Source organism: Tyto alba, unplaced genomic scaffold (genome assembly GCF_018691265.1).
Source record: "Tyto alba isolate M040663 unplaced genomic scaffold, T.alba_DEE_v4.0 Super-Scaffold_2, whole genome shotgun sequence".
NCBI classification, from domain to species: domain Eukaryota; kingdom Metazoa; phylum Chordata; class Aves; order Strigiformes; family Tytonidae; genus Tyto; species Tyto alba.
The window spans coordinates 52,214,148-52,239,009 of NW_024881282.1; the positions used below are offsets into that span (position 1 = coordinate 52,214,148).

At 38.7% G+C, this 24,862-nt stretch overlaps 1 protein-coding gene across 1 annotated transcript in view; it reads left to right on the top strand.

Moving 5' to 3' along the window:
* GRIP1 (glutamate receptor interacting protein 1) overlaps window positions 1-24,862 on the top strand; it is a 335,638-nt gene that overhangs the window by 76,890 nt on the left and 233,886 nt on the right. The window lies entirely within an intron of this gene.

Consider the following 24,862-nt stretch of genomic DNA (forward strand, 5'->3'; position numbering starts at 1 on the left):
AGCATCTAAGCTGCAACTTCTGATCTGTCTGTGGCTATGGCATGTGGGTACTCTTCAGTATTGAATTGAACTGAAGGAAAACACTTAGTTTGGAGAAGGAGGTAAAGACTGATGAACCTTAGACAATGAGTTTCTTGGTGTGGTTAGTGGAGGAAGGCAGAACAGTCTCGGTTCAGAGCAGACAAAGTTGAGCCCAGTGCTGGAGTTATTCCATTTCACGAGTCTACACAGATGACACTAAATAACTGGAGTTACTCCTGCTAAATGAAGTTGTTATTTGTAAATATCACCTTAATCTCATAGAATTAGAAAAATTATTAGTGGGAAAAAAAAATATTGATGTGCAGTCTTAATTACAAATGTTAATATTCAATTTTTATTGGATGCCCTTTCTGATTTTTTTTTTTTTTTGGTTAGCTCTAATTTTTGGGATTTATACTCTCTCTTTCCCAAAAAGATGGGCTGTATATAGGTATCAGTATCTAAGGTGGTGCTCTGCAGAGTACAACAGTCTAATAGTTGGTTCTGATGTCACTGCCTGGTATTTTTAATGTTAATTTTGTGTTTATTTTTAGGTGCAGAAAACAGTTTACTAAAAATGACCTGCTGGCATGTATTTTTTTAACTAATGGTTTCTACTTATATGAGATGATGGTTAGTTTTAGCTCCGTAAGAGAAACTGTGATTGAAATTAGTACAAAGGGGTTTTTTTTAACTTTTGGGAGAGAGTCTCTCCGACAGTGATACAGTCGGTAACCTCTTGATCAAATAAATGTCTGAAATAAAGACTGCTGATTTTATTTTTGTCCACTTCATCTGACTTTAGATAGAGTGGGAGGTTGTTTTAAATTAGAGCCTGTATTTATTTTGGCAATAACTTAGGAAAGCATCTTTTAGTGACTCAGCTTTTTCAGTGTCAGGAGAGAGGACAGATTGTCTGATCTTCCTGTTCAAGATGGTGATTAGTTCCAGGTGTGGGCTGAACAGATCTCTTGGCTGTCAGAGAATGAGTAGATTATTTGGTCTACCGTTAAGCAAATATTAAATACTTAGGTTTAAGGCTGCATTGGAGGAATTTGGCTTGTTATTTCTAAATTTAATGTTGAATATTATAGCTCAAAATCCTTCAAGCCTGGAAGAAGGGTGACCTGAGACCCTACTAAGCTGAGTGCCTGTGGGGTACCTCAAAGTGACAAAGATGTGGTCACCTTCTAGGTGGCAGGCAGTGGCACTGGAGCAGGACTGTGCTGGCTGCTTTGGTGCCTCAGGTGGGCTTACTGGCTGCGAGACCTTTGCATGAGAAGACATGTCCCCTGTGGGCAGGAGCTCTGCATGAACCCACACGAGCGAATGTTCTCATGCTGCCCTGGCTTTATGCTCTCAGTAGTTCTGATGAGATTTATAAAGCTGTTTTCCTTCCTCTGTTTCATAATTAATATTCTGAGCAGAAGAAATTCAAAAGCTAAAGTTTCATTGCCTGATGATTTCTTCTTGATCAGTTATGCTGATGGTTACGGGGACACCAGTGTGTAAGTTGTCAGGGTACGTTCCTTGTGCTGGACAGGGGAGACAAGTGGAGAGCTGTGCATTTTTCAGACTTGGCTGCTGCTGGCAGATGCTGCATTCAATGGAGGCTAGTTACTTCTGTGTTAACCAAAGTATTCCTGGACAGGTCCATGACAAGATTGTCAACTTGCAAGAGTAAAATTTCTGTTTAAAAACTCCCTCTACTCCAGCAAAAAAGGTTTTGACCTGTTGATAACTAACCTGGGTTTGCATGTTCCATCACAGAAGTCTCTTCTTGTTGGTACATGTGCTGCACTTCACAGTACAGGGGTTTGGCTGGGGCCAGCATTGATGAGCCTTTCCCACTGGAAGTTGCACGTAAACCTGTTTCATGTAAGTTCTGATTGATTTGTTTCTTAATTCATGGTAAGATGACTGTTTGACTTTTGAGGATGAACCTTCTGTCTCCATTGCATTACAGTTTAATATACTTTTGCAAGTTAGTTTAATAGCTGGCTTTGCTGAAGGCATTTCTGCAGTAAGCCGTGTGATCCTTTTTACTTTCTCTATTGGTGTCCATTTGGAGGTCAGCAGAGATAAAATTGGCTTTTTTTTTTGTGGTTACCTGAATCTACAAGTGTATGTTGTCAGTCTCTTCTATGCAGTCCTGGTACACAGGACACCACTCACATGCTGATTGAAAAGGTATCCAGATATCTCCGTCAGCCAATTAATTCAGTGCAAACCAACTTCAGACACTTACCTAGGAGATCATTTTGCACCTGTGTATTCTCCTTCCTAAAGTATTCCTCGAATATCTCATAATAAAATCTTCTGACTTGATACTTGGGGGTTTTATGTAGCCTTGCTGGCTGGGGGGTGATCATGACAGCCCCTGGCTCTGAAACCTGGACAGTAATTCTGATGTGCAGGTCGTCGCACCTTCAGCTATTGCTTCAGACACTTCTGTATTCTTAACAGATTCTTAACCTGAAACTTCTGTCTCAAAATTCAAGATGCTTTTAATATAATCCTTTGCCTGCTCTTAGCTATCAAGAAAGTTGCAAACCATCGCTTTTTTAATCTCTTCTCTTTGGGGGATGCTGTTACATAAGCATCAAGGACAGGATGGATGTGCCTATGTTATAGAATTACAGTTAACAAGATGAAAACCAGCAAATCATGCCTGAAAGCTTGAAATAGTCTGTGGAAAGATGAAAAATAGCAGTGTAACTTTCAAACAAATATTTTTTTCACATACTATACCCTTTTTTCGCTGACAAGTTAATTCTTTCTGACAGACTTGGCAAGTGAGCAAGTATCTCCAAGGCAGACACTGAAACTGCTTCATGAATTCATGTTATAGTTTCTCTGATATTGTTGCTCCGCTCAAATGGTATTTTTAGCTTTATTCACACCTTACTTTAAGATTTTTGTGAGTGAGGATCATTTTGTTATCCAGTCCAAACCACTGCGTGGATTAGTGTTTCTCATCATTATTGTTGTCACTTGAAGAAATGCTTGCAGGACCTAAGCTCCCTGGAAGGGAGCACTCTGACTTTGGGAATACTTTGCCAAGAATCTTACTCCAAAACTTGGACCTCTCACATTGCAATTTTATGATTAAAAAACGCCAAAGCCTGGAATACTTTCTTTAGAGATGTGTAAAATATTCAAATTCCTAGTAGTAAAAATACTGTATCTCATTGTATATTTACTTGATTGATATTTATTTAGACTGTTCTGTCTCACATCTTTGCTCACAGAGTATGTTTTTTGACCGAAAATTCTAAGTTGAAAGAGGTAAGGTCCTTCACTGACCTCTGCCTGTGTTTGCTTTGACCATGTGCATTGTACCATGAGAGAGGTCTGGTCTGAAAGCGTGTTCAGCAACAAAGCTAAAAGCACAGGAAAAATCTGTGCAAGATGGAAGTGTAGAAATTTTTTTTTCTGTGCCAGTAGCACAGCACTACGTTTACTGTAAACAGCATCATCACAGGCATACTAGCCCCCACCTTCCCACCACCCCAGTGTCTCCATCCTCTGCCATCCTCTGAAAAGTCCTGTAGCTGATTAACAGGCGCCGTAACAACTCGGCTGAGCATCATCGCCCTTTTTCTGAGATAGCAGGGGATAGAAATGTTTTCCTGGGGTGTATTAGACATGAAAAGCAGGACAAAAATGTAAATAGGTAGGAAACTGAGAGAAAAGCCCAGTGCTAGAAATCTCAGCTTTCAAATAAATTTTAGGTGTTCATCATTCAGATCCTTGTCAAAGCCAAATAATTAAAAAACATTCCAAGTACCTGTCTCAGCAGTACATTGAGTTGGAAAGTTAGGCACTCCTGTATCTCTTTGGGATGTGTCCAAAAGTGACAGATGCCTGAAAATTGTTATTGAATAGTCCATCCTTCACTGAGGAAGCTCAGACAGGTTTAGCAACGGCTGCTCTTTTCGTGTGGCAAGATCCCAGTCCTTAGGTGGGCCTCTGGCACGGATAGGTGCTGCCTTGGTGCCCGCGTCCTAGCTCAGCAGCCTGCCCTGTCTGCTCATGGCCGTGAGCATCCCCCGGGGTGACACTGCCTGTGCTCGTGTGAATGCCCTCCTGGTTTTACCCGGAGTTGTTCTTACAGAGCAAGAGCTGGGGAGGAAAAGAAAATTAATCTTTCAAAGACAACAGAAAAAACAACTTGAGAGGTCTGCGTCGAGCGGCCTTTATAGAGCTTTAGGAAGAAACAAGTCTATTCAAGAGGATGTGGAAATGGAGAATTTCAGGCACTTTTTGCAAAGAGGTTGAATTATGTACGTCAGCTGCAGCGGCAATGGAGAAAAATAAGAGCAGATTAATTTAATATTGCAGGTTTCAATGTTCCTTCCAAAATAAGTACAGTCTAATGATGGAGAATGTTTTTTTTCAAGTGGCAGATGGCCACATTAAAGCTACAGCTGTGCCACCATTTTGGAATTTCTATAAGACACACGAGAGGAGGGGACAGCTGCCTATAAGTGTGGGTGCTAGACTCTCCTAGGAAAGCTTGTTTTTAACCTGGACCTGATCCCTGACCTGGCTCACGGTGCAATGCCCTGGATGGCTCTCGCGGCTCAGCAAAGGGAGCGGCGCAGAGGGGGTAGGACGGGAGCCACAGAGGCGGTGTGGGGAGAGGGAGGGGAGAGCTGTGGGGCTGCTTGCCCTGACCTTGGCACCGGCAGAAGCATCTCCGGAGTCAGGGAGCCTGGCTCTGCAGGAGTCAGGAGCTGCTGTCGTGCGCCGAGGCGAGATGGGATGCTCAGCAGCATCTTCCAGTTCCTGCTGGGTTTTTATTGGCGTGCTTAACCTTTAACTTGAAAGACAAAAGCACAGCTGCCTGTCACCCTGCTTTTGAAGTTTGCTAGCCTCTGCACTAGAGGAATTGGAAGACTTTGAGCTGGAGACGTGGTTTTCTTGGTCTCAGAACGGCTGTAATTACTATTTCAGAAGCAATGTTCTCTTCTAATGAGTACAGTTGTTGCAATATCTGGAATATTTACCCAGGAATTAGAGTCTGGCTGTGTAAATTTTATTAGCTCATAAGAAAAGTAAGATTAGTTTGTGCTTCTTGAGTATAATCTACCATGAGTCTTCTTGAGGAAAAAAAATACATGCAGAAATAAAGTTATGGTAATAAGGAAAGACGGAGGCTTTATCTTTTTATAGATATATGTCAGTACACAGACATGTGCGCTTGTGTGTGTGTATATATATATTAAAAAATCTGAGTATTTGGGTTAGGGGAAAATGCATATATGGGGCATGGTAGAAAGCAGAAATCAGAGGCAGTGGAGAGTATAGGGAGGTAGTGGAACAACAGAAAGAAAGAGACGGGGGAGCTGGGGGTGAGGTGATCAGGGAGGAAGGGCAGGTGTTGAAGGAGGTGGCTGAAATGCTGTTTGGCTGGAAGAGCCTTAGCTTCTTTCTTGCACAGAGACAACATGAGATGTTCAGCAGCTCTTCTCAGTTTCTGTTGCATTTCTACTGGCACATTTAACCTCTCTGTGCGAGAGAAAAGCAGTGGGCTTCTACGATCATTGAAAACAGTATGGGCAACCACAAGAGCAAAACTGAGTTTGGAAGGGAGGAAAGATTTTCGGAGGGTAAGGAAAAGATAAGGATGTCTGAGAAGCTCTGGAGAATTGAAAGGAAGAAAGAAAAAGGGCAAGATTGTGAGAGTGGTCATTTGTAGTCAAGCAAAAGACAAGCGAGATGAGCAGCATGATGAAGCACAAACTGACAGATTTCATGTATAAAATGTTAAACAAAATTATTAGTATGGTGACTAGAAAGACAACTGGAGACTATGGCAATTCAAATAATTACTTCTAAACACTACAAAAACCACGTTTTCCAGCACGTGTGGCTACTGTTTATATTTGAGTGTGTTTGTAACTAGTAGGGTTAACTTTTAATGCTTTATTTTTCTAGCCTCTTGGGTAGCTTTGAAGTTTTTCTTGCCTTTTGAATACACCAAATCGGTAAACATTTTGATGTTATTTGGAGCCTTTTATTATTTTCCATGCAAAAGAATTCAGTAATTTCTAGGTTGTTTAAAAAATACTATTCAGTCATTTAGAAGTTGCAAGTGTTTGAAGTCATTAGAAAAGTACTGCAGAATATAAAAACTGATGGATCGAAATCTTATGTCTGAGAAATGAGAACAACAACAGAAACCCTGATCTGTTTCCTCCCTCTGCAGTGCAGAGCTCGCCACAAAGCTCCTCTGTCTGATGACACTTCTAGTTTTACCTTTAGAACATTTAGTTAGTAGTCCAGGCAGTTTCTTGACATTGTCTAGGTGTAAGTAATCCACCTAAATTTTACAGCTGTTAATTTAATCCCACTACTGTTTTCATACCTCTCTTGGTGTAGTAACAAGTTTAGCCAAGACATGAGAACTCATAAATTAACGAAGATATATAATTGAAGTGTTTTAAATGCAGTGTTCGGAAGAGAAGTGGTGTTAACTTAATCCCTTTCCTAAGTCAGTGCATCAGAATCCTCCCTTGCATGTTTCTTAGATACTATATTTTATGGGATCAGATTACACAAATTTTTTCCATCAGCAATTATCTTGAGTTTCTTGTTTGCTAAGGAATATACTTTAAAAATTAAGTCATTGGTATTACCCATTTGCCGTATTCTGGAAAGCATACATTAGAATGAATAGTATTAAAAAAATGAGGTTTTCTTTTTGTCAGATGCATAAATAGTTTATTAATGTATAAAATCTTAAAAAAGCCAAAACTCCAAGCAAACAGCATTTATGTGAGAAGTATCATTATTGACAAAGACTGATGTCTGACTGTGTGCATTGTTCTGTCAGTAACTAAATGTCATGTTCAGAAAGCACTCAAAAATGTTGTGACAATTTCTGCTTTTCACGGGAGATCTATAGCACAAAGGAAAACATCTCTGGAACTTTACACCTGCAAGTAGAAAGTTTCCATTACAAGTTGAAGCAGAAATTCCTTTTCTTGTAGGTAACCATTCATGCTAGAGAAGCCTCTGCCAAACGTCTTGGCGCTTCTTTCAATTTGTCATGTTGGGAAAAATTTATCTAATTTCTCTGAACTTCTGAGAATTATGTTGTTCTTTTGTGCCGTGAGTTTAAATTTTTTGTAACAGGATACCAGTTGGTTTTAAAGAGTAAAACTTACAGTAATGATTGCTGAAAAAAACATAATAAATGTAAAACAATAAAACACTTAAAAATATTATTTAGGAGGGTTAACACTTCTTTTTTTTACCATTAAATTATTACTGAAGTCATGAATACATTGTTTATAGTAATGATGAAATCTTTGACTCGGATGTAGGAAAGTGAGAGAAAAATGACTCAGTTTTAGTATATGTAGTTTCATCCAAGGCTTTTGAATTTTTATTCATATTGCACATGCATTCGTTCTTGTTTCCTGGGTAACAACATGTTTTACAAAAGCAAATTTTTATCGTCATAGAAGTAAGAAAAGTTAATCTCAGATAAGTATGGAACTATGAAAACCTTACTAAATCTTAAACTGTTAAAAATCTAGATTTTTACATTTCAGTCAAAGGTTTCTGTGTGCATGCCTTCAGATATAGAAATGTAGGTTCTGGAACATATAGGCATATATATTTGCTTAATTTTAAATTGTAGTAGAATTGTTAATTTCATTCAAGTTATACATAGAAAATTCCAAGTTTAAAGATCATACCAGTTTCTGCCTTTATTCCTTGTGAGTAATATGTATATATGCATATTTTATATAGCTGAATCACCAAAATAATGAGAATTACTGTAAAAGGATATATATATAAAAAATAGATGTTTAAATGCAGGTTAAGATTACAGTCTTCTCAGACAGTAAGCAATCTATTTTTTTCTGCATACATGAAAGTAAGATTTTTTTGCCTGCCTGTGAGGTGCATCTATAGAGCTTTCTTCACAGAATTTGGGAACTGTGCTGGAGTGTTCAGTATAAATTGAACTGTAATGTTGAAAGACTTACACTGCTTTAGTTGGAGGAAGCAGTATACTGCCTTCAAAAAGAATTATGGGAAAAAAAAAAAAAAAAAAAGGTTTGCTGGCCAATACTTCACCTAGTAGTCATGTTTTTTTTCCTTACACAAAACGTGACAGAAACTACGAACCTTGGTCATGCAAGTAATATTTATTCTTTTAAGCTGACAAAATCAGTCACATTAGGTAATTACATTACTGTGGTCTCCCTTGCCATTAATGGATTAATATAAGCAGTTCCAAGTTCTTTCATTTTTTTTTTTCATGACACATTTGTCAACAGCTTATTTATAGTGAGGACAAAGCATTATGTCTTCACCTTAAAGGAAATCAAGGTTGGTCTTAAGTTTAAAGAAGGGTTTTTATGTTACCTCTAAACATTCAAAATGATATCCAGCTAGGAGAGAGGATGTTACAGAATTTTCTGACTTTATAATATCTTTAGTATCGGTTTAAGGTTTAGTTCTCCTCCATGGACTGCATACATCACCAGTGGTCACTAGACCCTGTGAGATACAGAAAATGGGGCTGTACGATCATAATTCTAGTGTGAAATTAGTTTTCGAAAGCTTATAGGTGATCAGCTGAAGGATTTTTGTTCCCTCCTTGAACCTTTTTGGAACGTCCACAGGTAAATTCCTTATGAGATATAACAAATCTCCCTTTGTCTTCTGTGCTGCAAAGACCTTGAAAGTTAAAAAGGGATTTTAAAGTTGCTTGCAATGATTGTGCACTGTGTATTCCTCTGTCACTATACACAGTCAGCCCAGTACTCAGCAGAGGTTCCAGCTTTGGCTGTCAGTAAAGTGCCTGTGAGCCTCTGGGATTGCAGAGGGGATAAAGAGTTATTTGAAAATGCTATTTTATATGCTGACTATGGTAACTTTCTCCGCTGTAGTTTTTTCCACTTGTTTTTCGTGCAGTCTGGTATCTAAAATTAATTTCTGAGTTTATCAGTATTAAATTTCTAAGTATGTAATATTGTATATTTATTTATGTTTATGACCTGTTAGCTAAAATAAATGAGGCAGTGTTCATGCGAAGAGGAGAAAACATGTATTCTGTCTGAAGATTTATTAGTGCCTTTCTTTCAGTATTCAGGTTTGCATTAAAAAAAAGCTGGAATGAACCTCTGGAGATTGTACAGTTGGTCTCCTAGCCCAAGGCACTATCTTTGTCATTCCTCACAGACACTGTATAACAAAGAATTACAGAATAATTTAGGTAGCAAGGAGCTTCTGGAGGTCGTCTGGTCCAGGCTGCTCAGGGCCTTCATTGAACTCAATTCTGAATAACTCTAAGGATGGCAAGTCTTCTCTGAGTAACATGCTCCAATGTTTTACCACCCTTATTACGAGGTTTTTTTCCCCTCTTCTATCTAATTGGAATAAATGGTGTTCCCCTTTCTTCAACTGGTGTCTGTTGCCTCTTGTCCTTCCATGGTGAACCTCTGAGAAGAGCCCGACTCTCTCTTCTCCATAATCTTGAAACCAGCACTTAGATTCTCCCTTAATCTTTTTTCTGAATATTAGAAACTAAACAAACTCAGGCTCCTCAGCCTCTCTCCATACATTACATGCTCCATCCTTTGATCATTGTGGTGGCCTTCCACCAGACTGGCTTCAATATGTCTTTTACTCTGCTGGGGAGCTCCAGATGGGACAAAATGCTGCAGATACAGTTTCACAATTGCTGAATTATGGAGAATGGTCACTTCACTTTATCTGCTGCCTGTGCTTTTACTGATTCAGCCCAGTATGGAGCTGGTCTTCATTTCTACAAGGATGCACTTCAGGATCATGTTCAATGTGTCATTCACCAGGACACTCTGGTCCTTTTCTGTAGAACTGCTTTACTTCCCAGTTGGTGCCTGGGGTGTTGAGTGGGATTGCTCCACCTCAGCTGCAGGACTTGGCATTTGCTGTAGTTGAGTATCTTGGGTTTTCTGGCAGACCATCCCACACTTCACTGCCCTTATCCGCTGAATGTTTTACCTTATGTTCCACCTGAATCTTCCAGACATCTATGTAGATAATGGAAAATAGTTTTTTTTTTTTTTTTTTTTTTCATGGTCTTTGACATTTCTGTACTGTTTATTCTGTTTCTACCTTAGTCTTCTCTGAGGTGTTTTTTGTTTCTTTTCAGATTGAACTTCACAGATCTTTAATCCATGCACGCTTTTCTTTTGGAACTTTAACATTTTAACTGTGGACAGAAACATCCAGTTGAGACCTTACCAGTGTAGAAGAGAGCAGAGAACTAACTTTGTGTCTGCTATAATCCCATTAAATATATCTAATATATCTGTATGTTTGCCTAGTTTGCAAATAGTCGATATTATGAAGCTGGGTTCAACTAATGAATGACTGTTGTCCCAGGTGCTTTTCAGGGTAATATCTACCTAGTAACGTGTTCTTCATCCTTATTTTATAGAGTTGAATATTCCTGCTTATTGAAATATCTTGCATTTCTCTCTATTGAAAACATCTTATTTCTTTCAGATGATTACTTCAATCTGTTTATTTTATATTATAATCTGCTTTTCCAGAGTACTTGCATTTGGTCTAAGATTGGTGATGTGTTGGGATTTATTCATGACCTAGACAGGTAAGTATTGAAATTGAACACAAAGGATTGCATATGTATAACGTATAGAAAGTAAAATACTGCACAGCAGTGGATCCAAAAAGTTCCAAATGATTTTCTTTTCTGTTTGGACACAGTATAGCTTTCCAGTCAGTTCTGCATTCACCCTGAGATAGGCAAACTTTCTTTAAGAGAGTGACATACATTACATACTTGTGAGGATATTTAGTTAGTGCATATGGCATCTATTGTGTTCTCTTTGCCTACATGTTTTGCTGTCTTGTTGCTGACTTGACATGATTTAATCATGAGAACTCCAGAGTGTCTGTTTTTTTTTTTTTGTTTGTTTGTTGTTTGTTTCCCCCCCCCCCCGGGTGCCTTCAAACTGTTCTGTTGCATTTTTAAAATTCCAGTATCTTCTTGAATGAAAGTTGAATGCCAACTGAATAAAGATCTTCCTCTCCCTCCCTCCCTGTCTCTGCTTTTTTTTTTTTTTTTTAAGACTGAAGTTGACCTTTTCTAGTTGTTTCTCATCTCCATGAGTTCTCAAAGATGACTGCTAATGACTTTGCGACGGTTGAATTATCAGAAGCCAAGCCATAGCTTCGCTAGTTGCAATAGTGAGGAAAATCTTCCTCATGCAAATGTAGTGGAATTACCAGCAGTTGCTGAGATTTTGTCCAGGACATCAGCAGTAGTCACTTGTCTTACATGAAGGTGCCATGGACTTTTTTAATGGCCACAAATGACTGGTTCTTAGTTTTAGATCCATTTTAAAACTAGTGGAAGAGTCCAAAACATATTAACCATAATTCTGACGGGGGAAAAGAAATTAATTCTTTTTGTGCTTAACGGATTTTGATGTGCCCATTAAAAATAAACACACATGAGTTTGGAAGAAGGCCGGCATGTGGTTTGAATATTGCATTTCTTCACTTGCAGTCAGGCTAATAAGATAATTTAAACATTGTTTTGCATAAAGTTTTAAGCAAATGTACATAATCATTAGCATAACCTTGCTTCTAGACAACCCCCTGCAACTCTGTGCTGCCAATTTAATATTGTTTCAAATACTGTGACTTCATCTGCTGGAACATTCACTGCCTACTAACTTGCTGAGAGTGTAAAAAACCCTTGAAAATGTCTTCCCTTGGTGAATAGTTATCAGTCCACGTGTTAGCTCCTGATGTTGATGGTAGAGTAATATTTGGCCCTTTGACCTCGGGCTGCCCATCTAGGGGCAAAAGAGAGTGGATGAGTGAGAAATGGAAAGAAGCTGGTAGGATGAGGCAGTGGTTAAGCCATATGCATAAGTTCATGGTTTCAAGGTGCTGGTACCCGTTGTGACTCCATGAATCACTGTGATGCTTGGCTCAAAGTCAGCTCTGCCTGGTGCAAAAAGCATAGTCCAGCTTTAATATCTCAGTACTTAGCTTATTTCCTATAGAAGTATGGAATGTTTTTTCACCTTGTATTTTGTGAAAGGGTATTTTGGTTTTCTTGAGTTTTTCCCTCTCCCTCTGTTCAGAAATATGGATTATCCCATGCACAAACACAGGCTGGGTGATGAGTGAGTTGAGAGCAGCCCTGTGGAGAAGGAATTGGTAATATTAGTGGATGGAAAACTGACTCTGAGCCAGCAATGTGTGCTCACAGCCCAGAAAGCCAACTGTGTCCTGGGCTGCATCAAGAGAAGTGTGGCCAGCAGGTCAAGGGAGGGGATTCACCCCCTCTGCTCTTGTGAGAGCCCACCTGCAGTGCTGTGTCCAGCTCTGGGGCCTCCAACACAAGAAGGACATGGACCTGCTTGATTGGGTCCAGAGGAGGCCACAAAGATGCTCAGGGGGCTGGAGCACCTCCCTTCTGAGGACAGGCTGAGAGAGTTGGGGGTGTTCAGCCTGGAGAAGAGAAGGCTCCGGGGAGACCTTATAGCGGCCTGCCAGTACTGAAAGGGGGCTACAGGAAAGCTGGAGAGGGACTCTTTAACGGGGAGTGTAGTGATAGGACAAGGGATAATGGTTTTAAACTGAAAGAGGGCAGATTTAAATTAGATATTATGAATAAATTATTTACTGCAAGTGTGGTGAGGCACTGGCACAGGTTGCCCAGAGCAGCTGTGGCTGCCCCCTCCCTGGGAGGGTTCAAGGCCAGGCCGGACGGGGCTTTGAGCAACCTGGGCTGGTGGAAGGGGTCCCTGCCCATGGTGAGGGGGGTTGCATCTAGATGATCTTTAATTGTCCCTTTCAACCCAAACCGTTCCATGATATTTGGACTCGTAGCCCACTCTATAATAGCTTCTCATTGCACAAAGACTGAAGGGCTCTGAACTTAAGACAGTTACTTGATGAACTGAACGATATTGCCAATATAGGACTTCAAAATATTGTAGAAGTAGGAACAATAGGGGGGACAGTGAGTGCAAAGAGTTAGTAGGGAAGGGTCTGGCTTTATTTGGATTTTACCTTTTCACTTAAAGAACGTCTTTAAATTACATTTTCAAGCTTTTCGCCTAAATTTTGTATGCTTTAAACTTGTACTTTAACTGCAAGTTGAAATTCTCATTTATTTTAGTTGAGGAGCTGGTGTTAAAGCAGCTTATCAGATATTAATAGGCATAGAATGCCTTCAACAATGTAGTTTTTAGAAACAATGCTGCTAAGTTAATATTCAGTGTTACGTTTTCTCTTTCACCTCTTGGAAGTGGCATCAGAGGAGATCCTGGGAAAATTGGCTGCATTGGCAGACAGGACCCATCTTATAAAATTTAAATCCTCATTTGATAAACTTAAATGTGACTCATAATTTTTTATCTTTCCCTCAAGGTGCTATTAAATACACTAGGTAAAATAAAAGGCATGAATGCTCATAAGTCGTTAATGCATGCATTAGTATAGGACTTGATTTTAGTCCAACTAGTATACATAGTATTAAGAAGTATAGACTAGTCTTCCTAAACCAGGTGGTTAGTCTTTTTCCAAAATCAGTGAAAGAAATTCTTCCATTCCTATGTTCTTGTTACAAAAAAATGGCACCGTAACAGTCGGCAGTTCTGTAATGCAGATACACTGTATTAAAAAAACTGTAATTTTTTAAGGCCAGATCTGCAAGTGGTTTTTTTCTTGCAGGCTTTGTTTTTCCTATTACCTGCCAGGTCTCAGCTTTTGGACTCTGTGCTTATAACAGTTGATGACATCAAGGACATAAGCAGCAAAAGAAAGTGTCTTCCCCTACCTGCCCTCCCATGCCTGTGATTTCCTTTAGGTTGTTACAAGTAAAGTAACCCCTAAAGCTTGAATTCAGGATCTGACAAAAAAACTCCTTGAAAGTTTTTCCCATTGGCCTCAGGAGATGACAGTGTTCAGAGAACTCAATTTTAAAGGTAACAGTAATCAAAATAAAAAATTTAAACTTACTGACCAAGAGAGAGTCTGGCTCAAGCATTTTGCATTTTTATGTCTAAAATCAAAACATGGAAAACATGTTTTGCCATGTAAGCCATGACTGTGGGAATAAAAGTCAGTATGAATCAGTGTGGTGGGCAGTGGTCTTACTCTGTTTGAACTGTTTTTTCTGTGTGAGAATAGAGGCAGGAGAGAAAGAGAGAGACTGTTTCTAAACATGGGAAGGATAGAGCTTGATTTTATTCTCTGAAGAGTCCATCTGATTTCAGACTATCTCTATGCCCTGTGGGGAATCAGTTACTGGGATCTGTGTTGGTGGGATCGAGATGGTGGATCTTTCAGAAGGGAATCATTTGGGACAAATAGGAACATGCCTAGAAGCAACCAAGCAGTACTTCAAAATAACTTTTGTTTGCTTTTTGTTTTCTTTTTTTTTTTTTTTTGAAGATGCAGAATGCTTATTTTTCAACTTCTTTGTTTGTTTGCAGTAGTTTACAATTCATTAGAGATCCTAAATCCTTTTCAGACTTTTGCAATTCTTATTCAATTAATATTCTTATTTGGTAATTGGGCTGAAATGAATTTTTAGTCTTTGAAAAAAAATGTGACTTAATGCATTCACTGAGATTTTAAGTGGTAATGAGTTATGATGTTTTGTAACTGAACAGGATTTTTTTAGCTAACTAAATCATTAAAAAGGTAGTAGTTGTATATATTTGGTTATTTGTTTTGCATAGCAACCCTCATGTAGTATATGAAATGCAGTAGGAGTATCAGAAAATAATAGCTGTCCCTTGATTAAACAGCATTGGAATTTTTCCTTTATTTTTCCCTTTAAAATACACATCAGTGTAGACTCATCCCATGTTAAAATAACCGATGAACAGAATTTTGCATCTGTGTACTGTAGCAGTTAGGCATTCCTTCACACAAGGCCATATATTTCCACTGGCTTCATAAAAACAAAACTTCTACTAGTTTTGTCAGTGTAGTGGAATCTTGAAAAAAATAGTATATGGGTTTACTTTTTATGTTTTAACACTAGAAATAATTCTAGGAGGCCTAAATATAATTATCTTTAGCTTCTGTATTATCTTAGCATTTTTAATTTCAAAACTGAACTTTTCATGACAGTTCAGACACATGGTTCATTAATGCACTTTTAGTGACTCTTACTGATGATGCAGTTTGTAAAGTTATTGTAAAGTGAAATTAGAGTAAATGTGACCTAACTTTGCAGTTCTGCAAAATCTGTAACAAAGTGACTAGCAAATTAAGCAGCTTCATCCATCTGTGAAATATTTCAAGGTCAAACCTTTATTGTCTACAAGATTTCTAACTAAAAAGACAGAGGATGACAGTACTTTCAGTTTGGTAATATTTGCTTACTGGGCGTGAAATGAAATTTAGCAGTGCCGCATGTCTGCATTTGTAAATTTATTGTGGTTGTTTAGACTTCTTGGAAAATGGAATGCCAGGCTATCACCCTCAGCTTCCAGAATGTGATCTTTAGGTCCAACAAAAAACTTCACTTGTTTTGTTTTAGTTTGTTTTTTTGTCTTTAAATGACGGTGAGATCATTTTCACTTCAGTTACGTTTTTCTTAAGTAAAACAAAACTTGTGGCACAACAGTATCTGTAGTTAGGATGCGGCAGCACCGGTGCAGCTGTGAGCATCTGATGCAGCAACTGCTCATGGTCATAGCGCTCGCTACCGCTGGGCATCACGTTCAGCACAGTGGGACGGTGTGTGAGGTTAAGCTCCTAGAAGATTTGTGGACTGAGATCTTATATTACAGAAGTACAGAAAGCCTGTGCTCCCCACCTGAATAGGTAGTGCATGGAGTAATTTACAGGCAAGCCAATTCAAAGAGTAGAGAGCAGGACAGTAAAGTGTCATTACCTGAAACACCTTTTTTCAAGAGGTTAAACTCAGACCTAAGTTTTTTTAAGGAGAAAGAAGAATTGCAAATTGCAAAATAGTTTATTGAAGAATCTTAAATGTCAGTCAATACCATGTGATACTCTACACAACATGGTATAAACCAGGGAGAATGCATGACTATGTCTGCAGAGCTGCTTTAGTGCTTCTTAGCAAAATTGTAATGGTTGAGTAATCAAAATATGAATAATTAGCATGTCAGTTTGTAAAATACACATCCAGTCTGAATTTTCATCTTTTAGAACTGTTGTCTGTAGATATATACCGAGCATCTAAACCAGTGAAAATACTTCTCAGCTGGGATATCTGCAATTAGTTACAGAACTCTTTAGGATAGTGAAGCTAGCAGTGTCAGTTTTGTACACTGATAATAATTTATCTAGTCTGGTGTAACATTTCCTTAATTTTTCCTTTTATCATTTGGTTAGTGTTGGCAAAAACTGAAGTCTTTGTGTATCTTGAATCTTTAGGTGATTATTTGCAAGCCCTGCTACTTCATGTGTTAGGAAATATGGAACTTGCTCTTGATCAGTGTATTCATCTTCTGTGGCTTTCATAATTAACAAGAAGGAATGCTATGTGTTTCTTCCTATACACATTTTTTACTCAGGTGTCAAAATACATCATAGGGAGCTTCAGTAGTTTCAGTAGCAGATTCCTGCAACATAACCTGTAGACCAAGAAAGAAACAATGCCGTAAGATAAGGATCTGGTTGAAGAAAACAGGCAAGAGAATGTGAGGATGAAAATGTATGTTAAAAAAAAATGTGTTAAAGTGGATGCATTAGGGATGGCTTCCTGAGAACACCTTGATGAGCATTTGTATTTACCAATGATGAGGAGGGCCACGAGAAAGGAATGAAGAAAATCGTGAAGTACAAAGCATCATCAAAGGGGAGTTTGAAAAATTAGGCTTTTTTCTCTCTGCTAAGTGCCACAGAATATAAGTTCCAAGTAATCTTTTGTTTGGGAACTATCAACTTTCCAAGAGAAGAAACCTCAATAATCCCATTGCTTCTGGAATGTCTGTTCAGGTCAATGATCTCAGTCTTTTACAAACAAAAATAAAAGTATTTGTTCTATCCTGTATCATTACCTTGTGAAGGGTGCAACACGGAACAAATGATCACTTTATATTTAGTCCTGCAATTTTATATGGCAAAACTGTTACTGTAAGCATGAATTTCCAGTAGAAAATGTCAAAACTTGTGGCAGAAGTAGATGAGTTTCACAAGCCCAGGGTGTAATGTATTTTTTTTCCTTGTGGTTTGCCTCTTAACATTCAAACCAGGAACACTGCTCTCATGGAGGAGAATGGAGCAGACAATTTTTAGGTCTGTACATTTGCTTTGTCTGTATTTTCTTTGTTAACATCTTAGCAACAGCATCAAGCAGATTTTCTCCTTTTTTTTCCTGGATGGAAGAAGGTGGATTTGCACTAGGAAACAAATTACAGTCTGAACTGCAGAACCTGCTCTGTGCCCTTGGGATGGGGACAGAAGGGAAGTCAAACCTCATCCATAAAGAGGTGTCAGCAGCTCTCATTTCCCAAACTGCTGTTTGGCATGAGGGAGATGAAGTACCACACTAATGTTCAATGGGCCTTGCTATTGTACCGAGGGCTTGTGGATGGAAACTGTGATCATTCAGTTCTGTGGACATGTAATACTTGGTCCTCATTAATGTAAGGTTACATGTGAAGTTGTCCTTTTGCCTTTGTTCTTTTTACTTGGTGTGCTTTGCAGTTTCAGATTGTGCAAGGACAACAGGAATTACTTAAAACTCAGGATTTAAAATGAAAAAGGGAACAACTGAGTGTGGAGGGTATTTAGAGAGGAGGAAAAGGGTTAATCCATCTGAACAACTGGATTCTTCATTGCCTTCATGCTGACCTGTGCCTCTAGGGCAGTGAGCTCCAGATGGATGGTTTAATTTGCATATATATTTACATAGTCTTTAATTGTAAATTCACATGATCGTAATGGAGAATTTGTCTGTAGTTGTCTTTTCTTGACGGTTGAGCAGAATTGTCTTCTTGTCAGAGCTCACCTGCAATAAAATATTTCTATTTATCCACTGTATGTTGACCCTGATAAAACATATGGGTCTCACGATACAAATCACTTTCTGGATGCCTGTGTTTTTTCCCAGAGGGGCTTTTTCATTGCTTCAGTTCCCTAGTTGTAGTGTTCTCTGTCAGATTTGTTTCCTGTTGCCCAACCTTTATTACTTCTACCCGTTCCTTCAGTTTATTAAACAAATTACAAAAATTTCTTGTTGCAATAATTCTTTGATCAGAGAAATGCACAACACATGACTGGTGGATGTTTGCAGTGGTGAAACATAACAAGGTTTTCACTGGTCCCAAACGGCTGCTGTTATTTAGTAAGAGAAGAGCTAGAACTCCCATCACGGTGCTGCTGGGGAGTACACACATTCCTCTGCACCAAAAGGTTTGTAAATCTAAATCTTTCATATGATATTTCCTATGCAGATAATTGATATCAGACAGAAGATGGGCAAAGGAGGATTTCTGTGAAATGGCAAGTGGAGGTTTCTTCTTTCTAATGTTCTGTGTCATGCTGGTCCTTTGTGTTTTAAGATGAAACCTCTTTAGGCCCATGGAAATAGGGTGGGATAATCGATGGGAATATGTGTGTGTCAGAGTGTGTGTGTGCACTTAGAGCCCACTGCTCAATGAGGCTGTGGCCATGGATGTTGGGGAAGAGTCTCAGTGAGTAGGATAGGCTACATCTATGGAATGATGAGCAGGAGGCTTTTCCACAACCGTTTTTGCTAATCTCATGAGGTAAGAGAAGCTAAATCCATTTAATATCACATAATAAAAAGTCTCTTGCATAAACTTTTACATGGAAAGAAATGTTCAGCGATGGATTCTCCTGTGTTCTACCTTAAATCTCACACATCACATTCAGGTCTTCCACTGTCAATTAACTGAAATCCCACCTACCTCAGCCTTGTTTGATGTTACCCTATAGCTCCTGTAGTCTGTGGTATGCGGCCTAAGAGAATATTTTGATGCTGTGGTGTAAGAACTTCATTTAATGTATTTGCTAGGTATTTTTGTTCTAGTGATTAATTATTCTTTTCAGTGCTGTACATTCAATTCTAACCATAATTAAAATGTAATATGCAGTTTTTGAAGACTCAAAAATTAAGGAAATAGAATGGTTTTTTACTCAGTGAGAAGTAAAAACCATATCCATATTCCAAACCACTTCTCCATATGTATTTCATAGTTGATTTGAGATAACACTTTGTGCATAAAACAGACACAATAAGTAAAATCTTGGTAGTGTTCCCTCTAGCCATTTGCTACGTTTCTTTAGAAAGATGAAAACACCTTTAATTCAGACTTCTCAAAGAGTTATGTTCTAGTTTTAGTATTTTAAAATATCAGTCTACTGGTTCAGCCCTTGAGGGGTTTTAAATATGGTTAGAGTAGTAGTCTGGTTAGCTTTTTGTGTAGAATGATTATTGGTGTCACAAAATATTAAGCAAACTCAAACTTTTTTGTACTTAATTTTACCTAAGCTCTATTTCCTTGGTGGTGGTGAAGTTTACATTTATTTCTGCATATTTGTATATTCTAATTAGTCACTTATTTAAAGCCAAATAGGCTAGAAAGAGAAGAAGAAAAATAGAATGTATGCAAACTGCTTCAGCTGAATTGAAGCGGGGAGGAGGAGGAAGCTTCTTTTCCCTGAAGCATACATTCTGCATAAAATTCAACGTGACAAGTGACCCTTTTGAAACAGTGCTACAAAGATTTCTCAGCATTCTCCATATATGAGAGACAGTGTTCTTATATTAAGTCCACAAGCAGCCCCCCGATTCCCTCTAAATTAATGTAGCCTCTTCCTCTATCTTTTGTGTTCTGCTTTATCCTCATTTACTGCGTTGGCATTCACGGTTTTATGTGAGAAAATGTTGCAAAAAGCAAAAACATTGGGAAAGTTAATATGAAATAATATATACATGATAAAATACGTTAATGAACTCCTCCAAGTATTTGCTGGCAGTTGCAAGTCTCTCAAAAATGTGTAAGTTCATTTGAAAAAAAAAAAAAAAAAAAGAAGAGGAAAAAGATTTGCCAGTTAATTCACAACTAGGTGACAGAAAAACTGAACTCCAGCTCTTAAGTATTGGATTCTTTAATTCGGGAGACAAGAATAGAATAGTCTATGTTTGTATGTGAGCAATGAATAACAAGAATGTATGAATGACTTGTGAAAGTGAGTGTAGTGCATTAAAATCAGAGCAAACTGATAACAGTATATAAAAAGTATCAGATCTTAAAAATAACAGTAGTATTATACAGATGAGTGGTATTTTATCACCATAAGTTCTCATGCAGCAATATTCCAGAGATAGTGCACTGGTTATTCTGCATTTTTTTGTATTGTCAAACAAGAGAGATGTGCAGTGTAATATTAAATATGTCCCATGCTTTCAGTGGTCTCTCCCAGGTGTCTTTAGGAAGAGCACAGAACTAGTGTTCAGAATCTTGCTTTAGGCAGAAGGGTTTTAGGTGGAACAGGGGTACCTCAGGGGGGTGGTGGGCTGCTAGTTTCTCCTTACACACAGTATTGACTTCATGCGTGACAGTGCTTCTGTGTACACGGACCATATGTTCTTACAGTGATTAATAGATTGTAAATTACAGGCATTTGATAATTTTCAAATTGATAAGATCACATTTTGTACCAAGGTATTTAGGGCAAATTTTGAGTGGAAAATTGCAGCCTTAACATGAGCAATTATGGCATGTAAACAAACATCTGCTCTTGAAAAAACTAGAAGGTCAGGCAAGATGATACTGTAAGATGAATAAGGGGAATAGTTCCTTTGTCTGTTATTGCTGATCTCCAGAAACAACAGCGGATTATCAAAGACATCACTTGGTTGAAAGAGAGCCAGAGAAGAAATGGTCTGTTCTTCTCTTTTGAGGTTTGCTGTATCTTTATGGTTAGGGACTTGAGAGAGGAGGGGAAAGAACTACTTTCTCTATTCAGCCAACTTCCAAGAACTGTTTATATTCATCCTAATGTTTGTATTGTGTATTTATAGTTCTGTGTTGTTGTGTGTTGGTTGTTTTTTTTGTTTTGTTTTGTTTGGGTTTGTTTGTTTGCTTTTTTTTTTTTTTTTTTTTTTGTTTGTTTGTTTTTCAAGAGAGTAACCTGAAGCAGGTAAGTCTCTGTGCTCTCTTACGTGGTTGCTTGCCATTGGGAATGTTCCTCCCCCCAGCAAACGTCTTTTGGGAGATGTCCAGAGAAGCAGGGCGAGACACGGGAGGGTTCTTCCATCTAAAATGTTCTTTTAAACAATGAAACATGCTGATGAATAGGATGCGAAATACCTGCTTAGAACTGTTAATATTTGGTGCCAGTTCCATTTTGTATTTATGATACAAAAGGTTAGAGGGGCTTGCTTTGTACACAGGCCTTGGTTTCAAATGGAAATCCTTGTTAAATATTTACTACCTTAGTGGCTTATCCTCAGATACAAAATGTTCTTCCTACTGCTTTCCCCAAATACTGGAAGGAGTGCTCTAGAAAATAAGTGTGTCACCTATGAAAGTTTACCACAATAACTGCCTGGCTAATTCTGTGCAAGTAAAACATTAAATGCAAGTATTTTACATGATGAGAGACCTAATCTTTGCTATGGGTACAGAGACAAGTTAAAGCTTAAAAGCTGACATCTCTCTTACAGAGAGTTATCCATGGCTGCAAAAACATTTATGCCTCAGCTCAGCTATTTGAACAGGACAGTGTCTTAATGGTATATTTGTTTTATTACTGCCATGAAGTCTTTTCCAGTAAGTCACTGACCTGAGACAGATCCAGTTTGATGGAGCTGCTTCTTAACTTAAACAAATTAGTTATCAGAATGGAGAATGTAAATATCTATTTGATGTCACTTGGCAAAATTTTTATTATGCAAGTCATGCTGAAGACAGCATGACAATCCTTGCTTCTTCTAAAGAAGCCGCCTTGGAAATGGCAATTGATCACTCACTTTGATTGGAGTAGGTGTATTCATGGATCAAGGATGAGACATACTTACATTGTTTTATAACACCAGAAAATTGATTCTCCAAATTCTAGTTCAGAGAGAGCTTCAGAATATCAGCCAACACCTGATTTTATGCCCTCTGGGCATAATTATCCTATTCTCTTTGTCATTAATGTACAAACATCTCTGATGTTTTGCGTTTTAAAAATTTGAAAGCCGATGTTTGTTTCTTTCTCTGCTCCTCCCATTAAATCAATATGCCTTTCTGGGACTGCAGTAAGTGTCTATTATATTTCTGCTTTTTTATTCTTTTCAAGCAGAAGGTTGCAAGAGCCACATTCATTTCCATGAAGGAATGAGTCGTTCACCACAAGAAGCGGTGGAAGGGTGAAACCTGAGCAATGGGGAAAGCAGTAGTTAGCTCTTTTGGTTGATTTTTTTTTTTCTATCTACAGTAAACTGTGTTTGTGGAACTGAATTCTCTGCTTATACCTTTGAAAGCAGGGCTATGATAAAATATTTAAAGGTGTGGCATGAGGAGTAGCTAATGAATGTCTCCAGTGTTCTCAGCAAAGCAGTAGAGGTAGTCCATAATGCATATGAAACATAAGTTTTGTTTGAAAATCTTTATAGTATAGTGAAATACTTAGTACTCTGACTCCTATTGATATATAATAACATTGCTCTCATTTAAGGTATTTCCTTCTCTTCAAATTGGCCTGAATACGAGAATATTTCAGGGCAGGAGAAATCCTATTGAAAGCTCAGCTTGTTCTAGGTTTATTTAAAAAAAAAAAAATTGTCTCTGCTGTTTGCATTCATGCAAAAGGAAACAGGTGTATAATTTACAAGATGGCAAGACTGTCAGCATGTGTGTTAGAAACTGTGGACCTTCTTCTACACCTTTGGTGTGGGAGGTGGAGCCTGTTCTTTGTAGGCAGTAGTTGGTGGGATACAGTGAAGAGCCGCAGAGCTCGAACCCCCTGTGCTTATCCAAGGAGTGCTTGTGCTCCCCCTCAGTGCCTTCATGCTTTACATACAGGACAGGTGGGAGCCATTACCATGAGAACTGACCAATAATACCATTTTTTCTACTTTACTACATTAGGGGTATATGGTCATGTGATGCACCTCTCTAAAGCTCAACATTCACCCATATTTATATCGGTTCTCTCCAGAAAAGGGTCAGGCAGTCGGTGTACTACATCTGGTGCTTGCAATGCTGGCTGAGATCGTTTGGTTGCTCCCATGTCTGCTTATTTGCTGTCTTGGTCTTGCTATGGAAAGGACCGAAGTGTCACTGGGGCGTGCTGAGCCCGGGGGAAGCCGTGTCTCTGGGAGGAGCTCCCGCTGCAACAGCGTGCTCAGCAGCAGGGGTGGTGGAGAAGGGCAAATTTACTTGATGAAAGCCAAGTGTCTGCTCAGTTCAAGTTTTCAGCTTTCATTTAGAGGACGGTTTGAAAGCAGGAAAGTTTTACGTTTTCTCCTTTTTAAAAAGTAGCTGTCTCTTTTTGAATTGAACCTTATAATTTAACTTAGGGAATGGTGATGGCTGCAAGACTTCTGTCGTCAAGATGGATGTTTCTGACACCTACAAATAACTTTTTGCACATCCATCAGGGAGAGTGCTCTAGAGGAGCAAATGTAGTGTCAAAACAACGTTTCCCTCTGAAAAGAGAGAGTGCTGCTTCTGCTGTAGGCTAAGTTTTTGGTTTTCATGTTTCATGATACTAATGTGATGTTTTTGCTGCTTGGTGGCAGAGCACAGAAAAGACACGTGAATTGAAACCTTCAGAACATACAGTGATCCATTCTTAAAGATCCATATAAAAACTTTTATTGGGTTTTATATTTTTAGTCATATGCCTGTAATATTCCTCTAAGGTCTTTACCCTTTGAAAGTTGAAAGCTCTGTGATAAAAACACATTTGTAATAAAACACAATCTCCTTACAGAAGTTACACTAAAAATAATATTGGTGGCGCCCTCAGGGTGTTCATCAGCTAGCAACAGCGGCTGCATTTTCACAGTGGAAAAGCAGGGGCTGGTAAGGTCAAGGAGGGTGAGTCTGTATTACCCTGGGGAGCTTGGTAGGAGCATCCAGGGTTTTTGAGCTTTTATGGATAAAATGGGTGTGGTTTTGTGACAATATTGTTTTAAAATACCTGGGAAGCTGAAACAAGCCCAAAAGAGTTCCAGTGCCTGCTTTCAGTGTGTGTTTGTTTTAGGACCCTTAGATAGCAGGTCTAGTTGACCTATACTGATAACTCTTACATGTTTTAAGACTAGAAAATCCCAATTCAATTCTGATCAATCCCTGCATACTTCTGTTGAAACAATGATAAATTGCTATCCTGGCTTTTGCTTTACTTGTTCTTTACGCTTTTAAAAACACTGCCCTCATTTGCTCTTTGCAAAATAATGACTCACCGAAATGTCTGCATCACCAGAAACTAATCCCACCTCTGCATGCTCTTCATTTTCCAGATGATGATCCTGTAAAATCTATTTTATGGGGAAGACTCTCTGAGTTCCTCATGCTCATAGGTGCAAATTGGTATCTCCTGTGAGCATGGGTGCAGGTGAATGTGTTCAGCACGTGGTTTGACCGAGGTGACTGATTGATCCCTGACTTGTGCCAGCAGACAGGAGAGGTCCTGCTGGGCTAGAGACCTCACTTGGCTCGTGGGAGCGTGGTTAAAAAAAAAAGCAAAACCAACCTGTGGCAGATGTCAACGTGATAGGATTTGAGCAGGCACTGCTTTTGTTCTGGTGTAGGAGGGAAACTTCACCGGAGACACAGATGAAATTCCAGTCTTATCTTAGGGAATGCGTGTAGGATTCAGGCACTCAGCA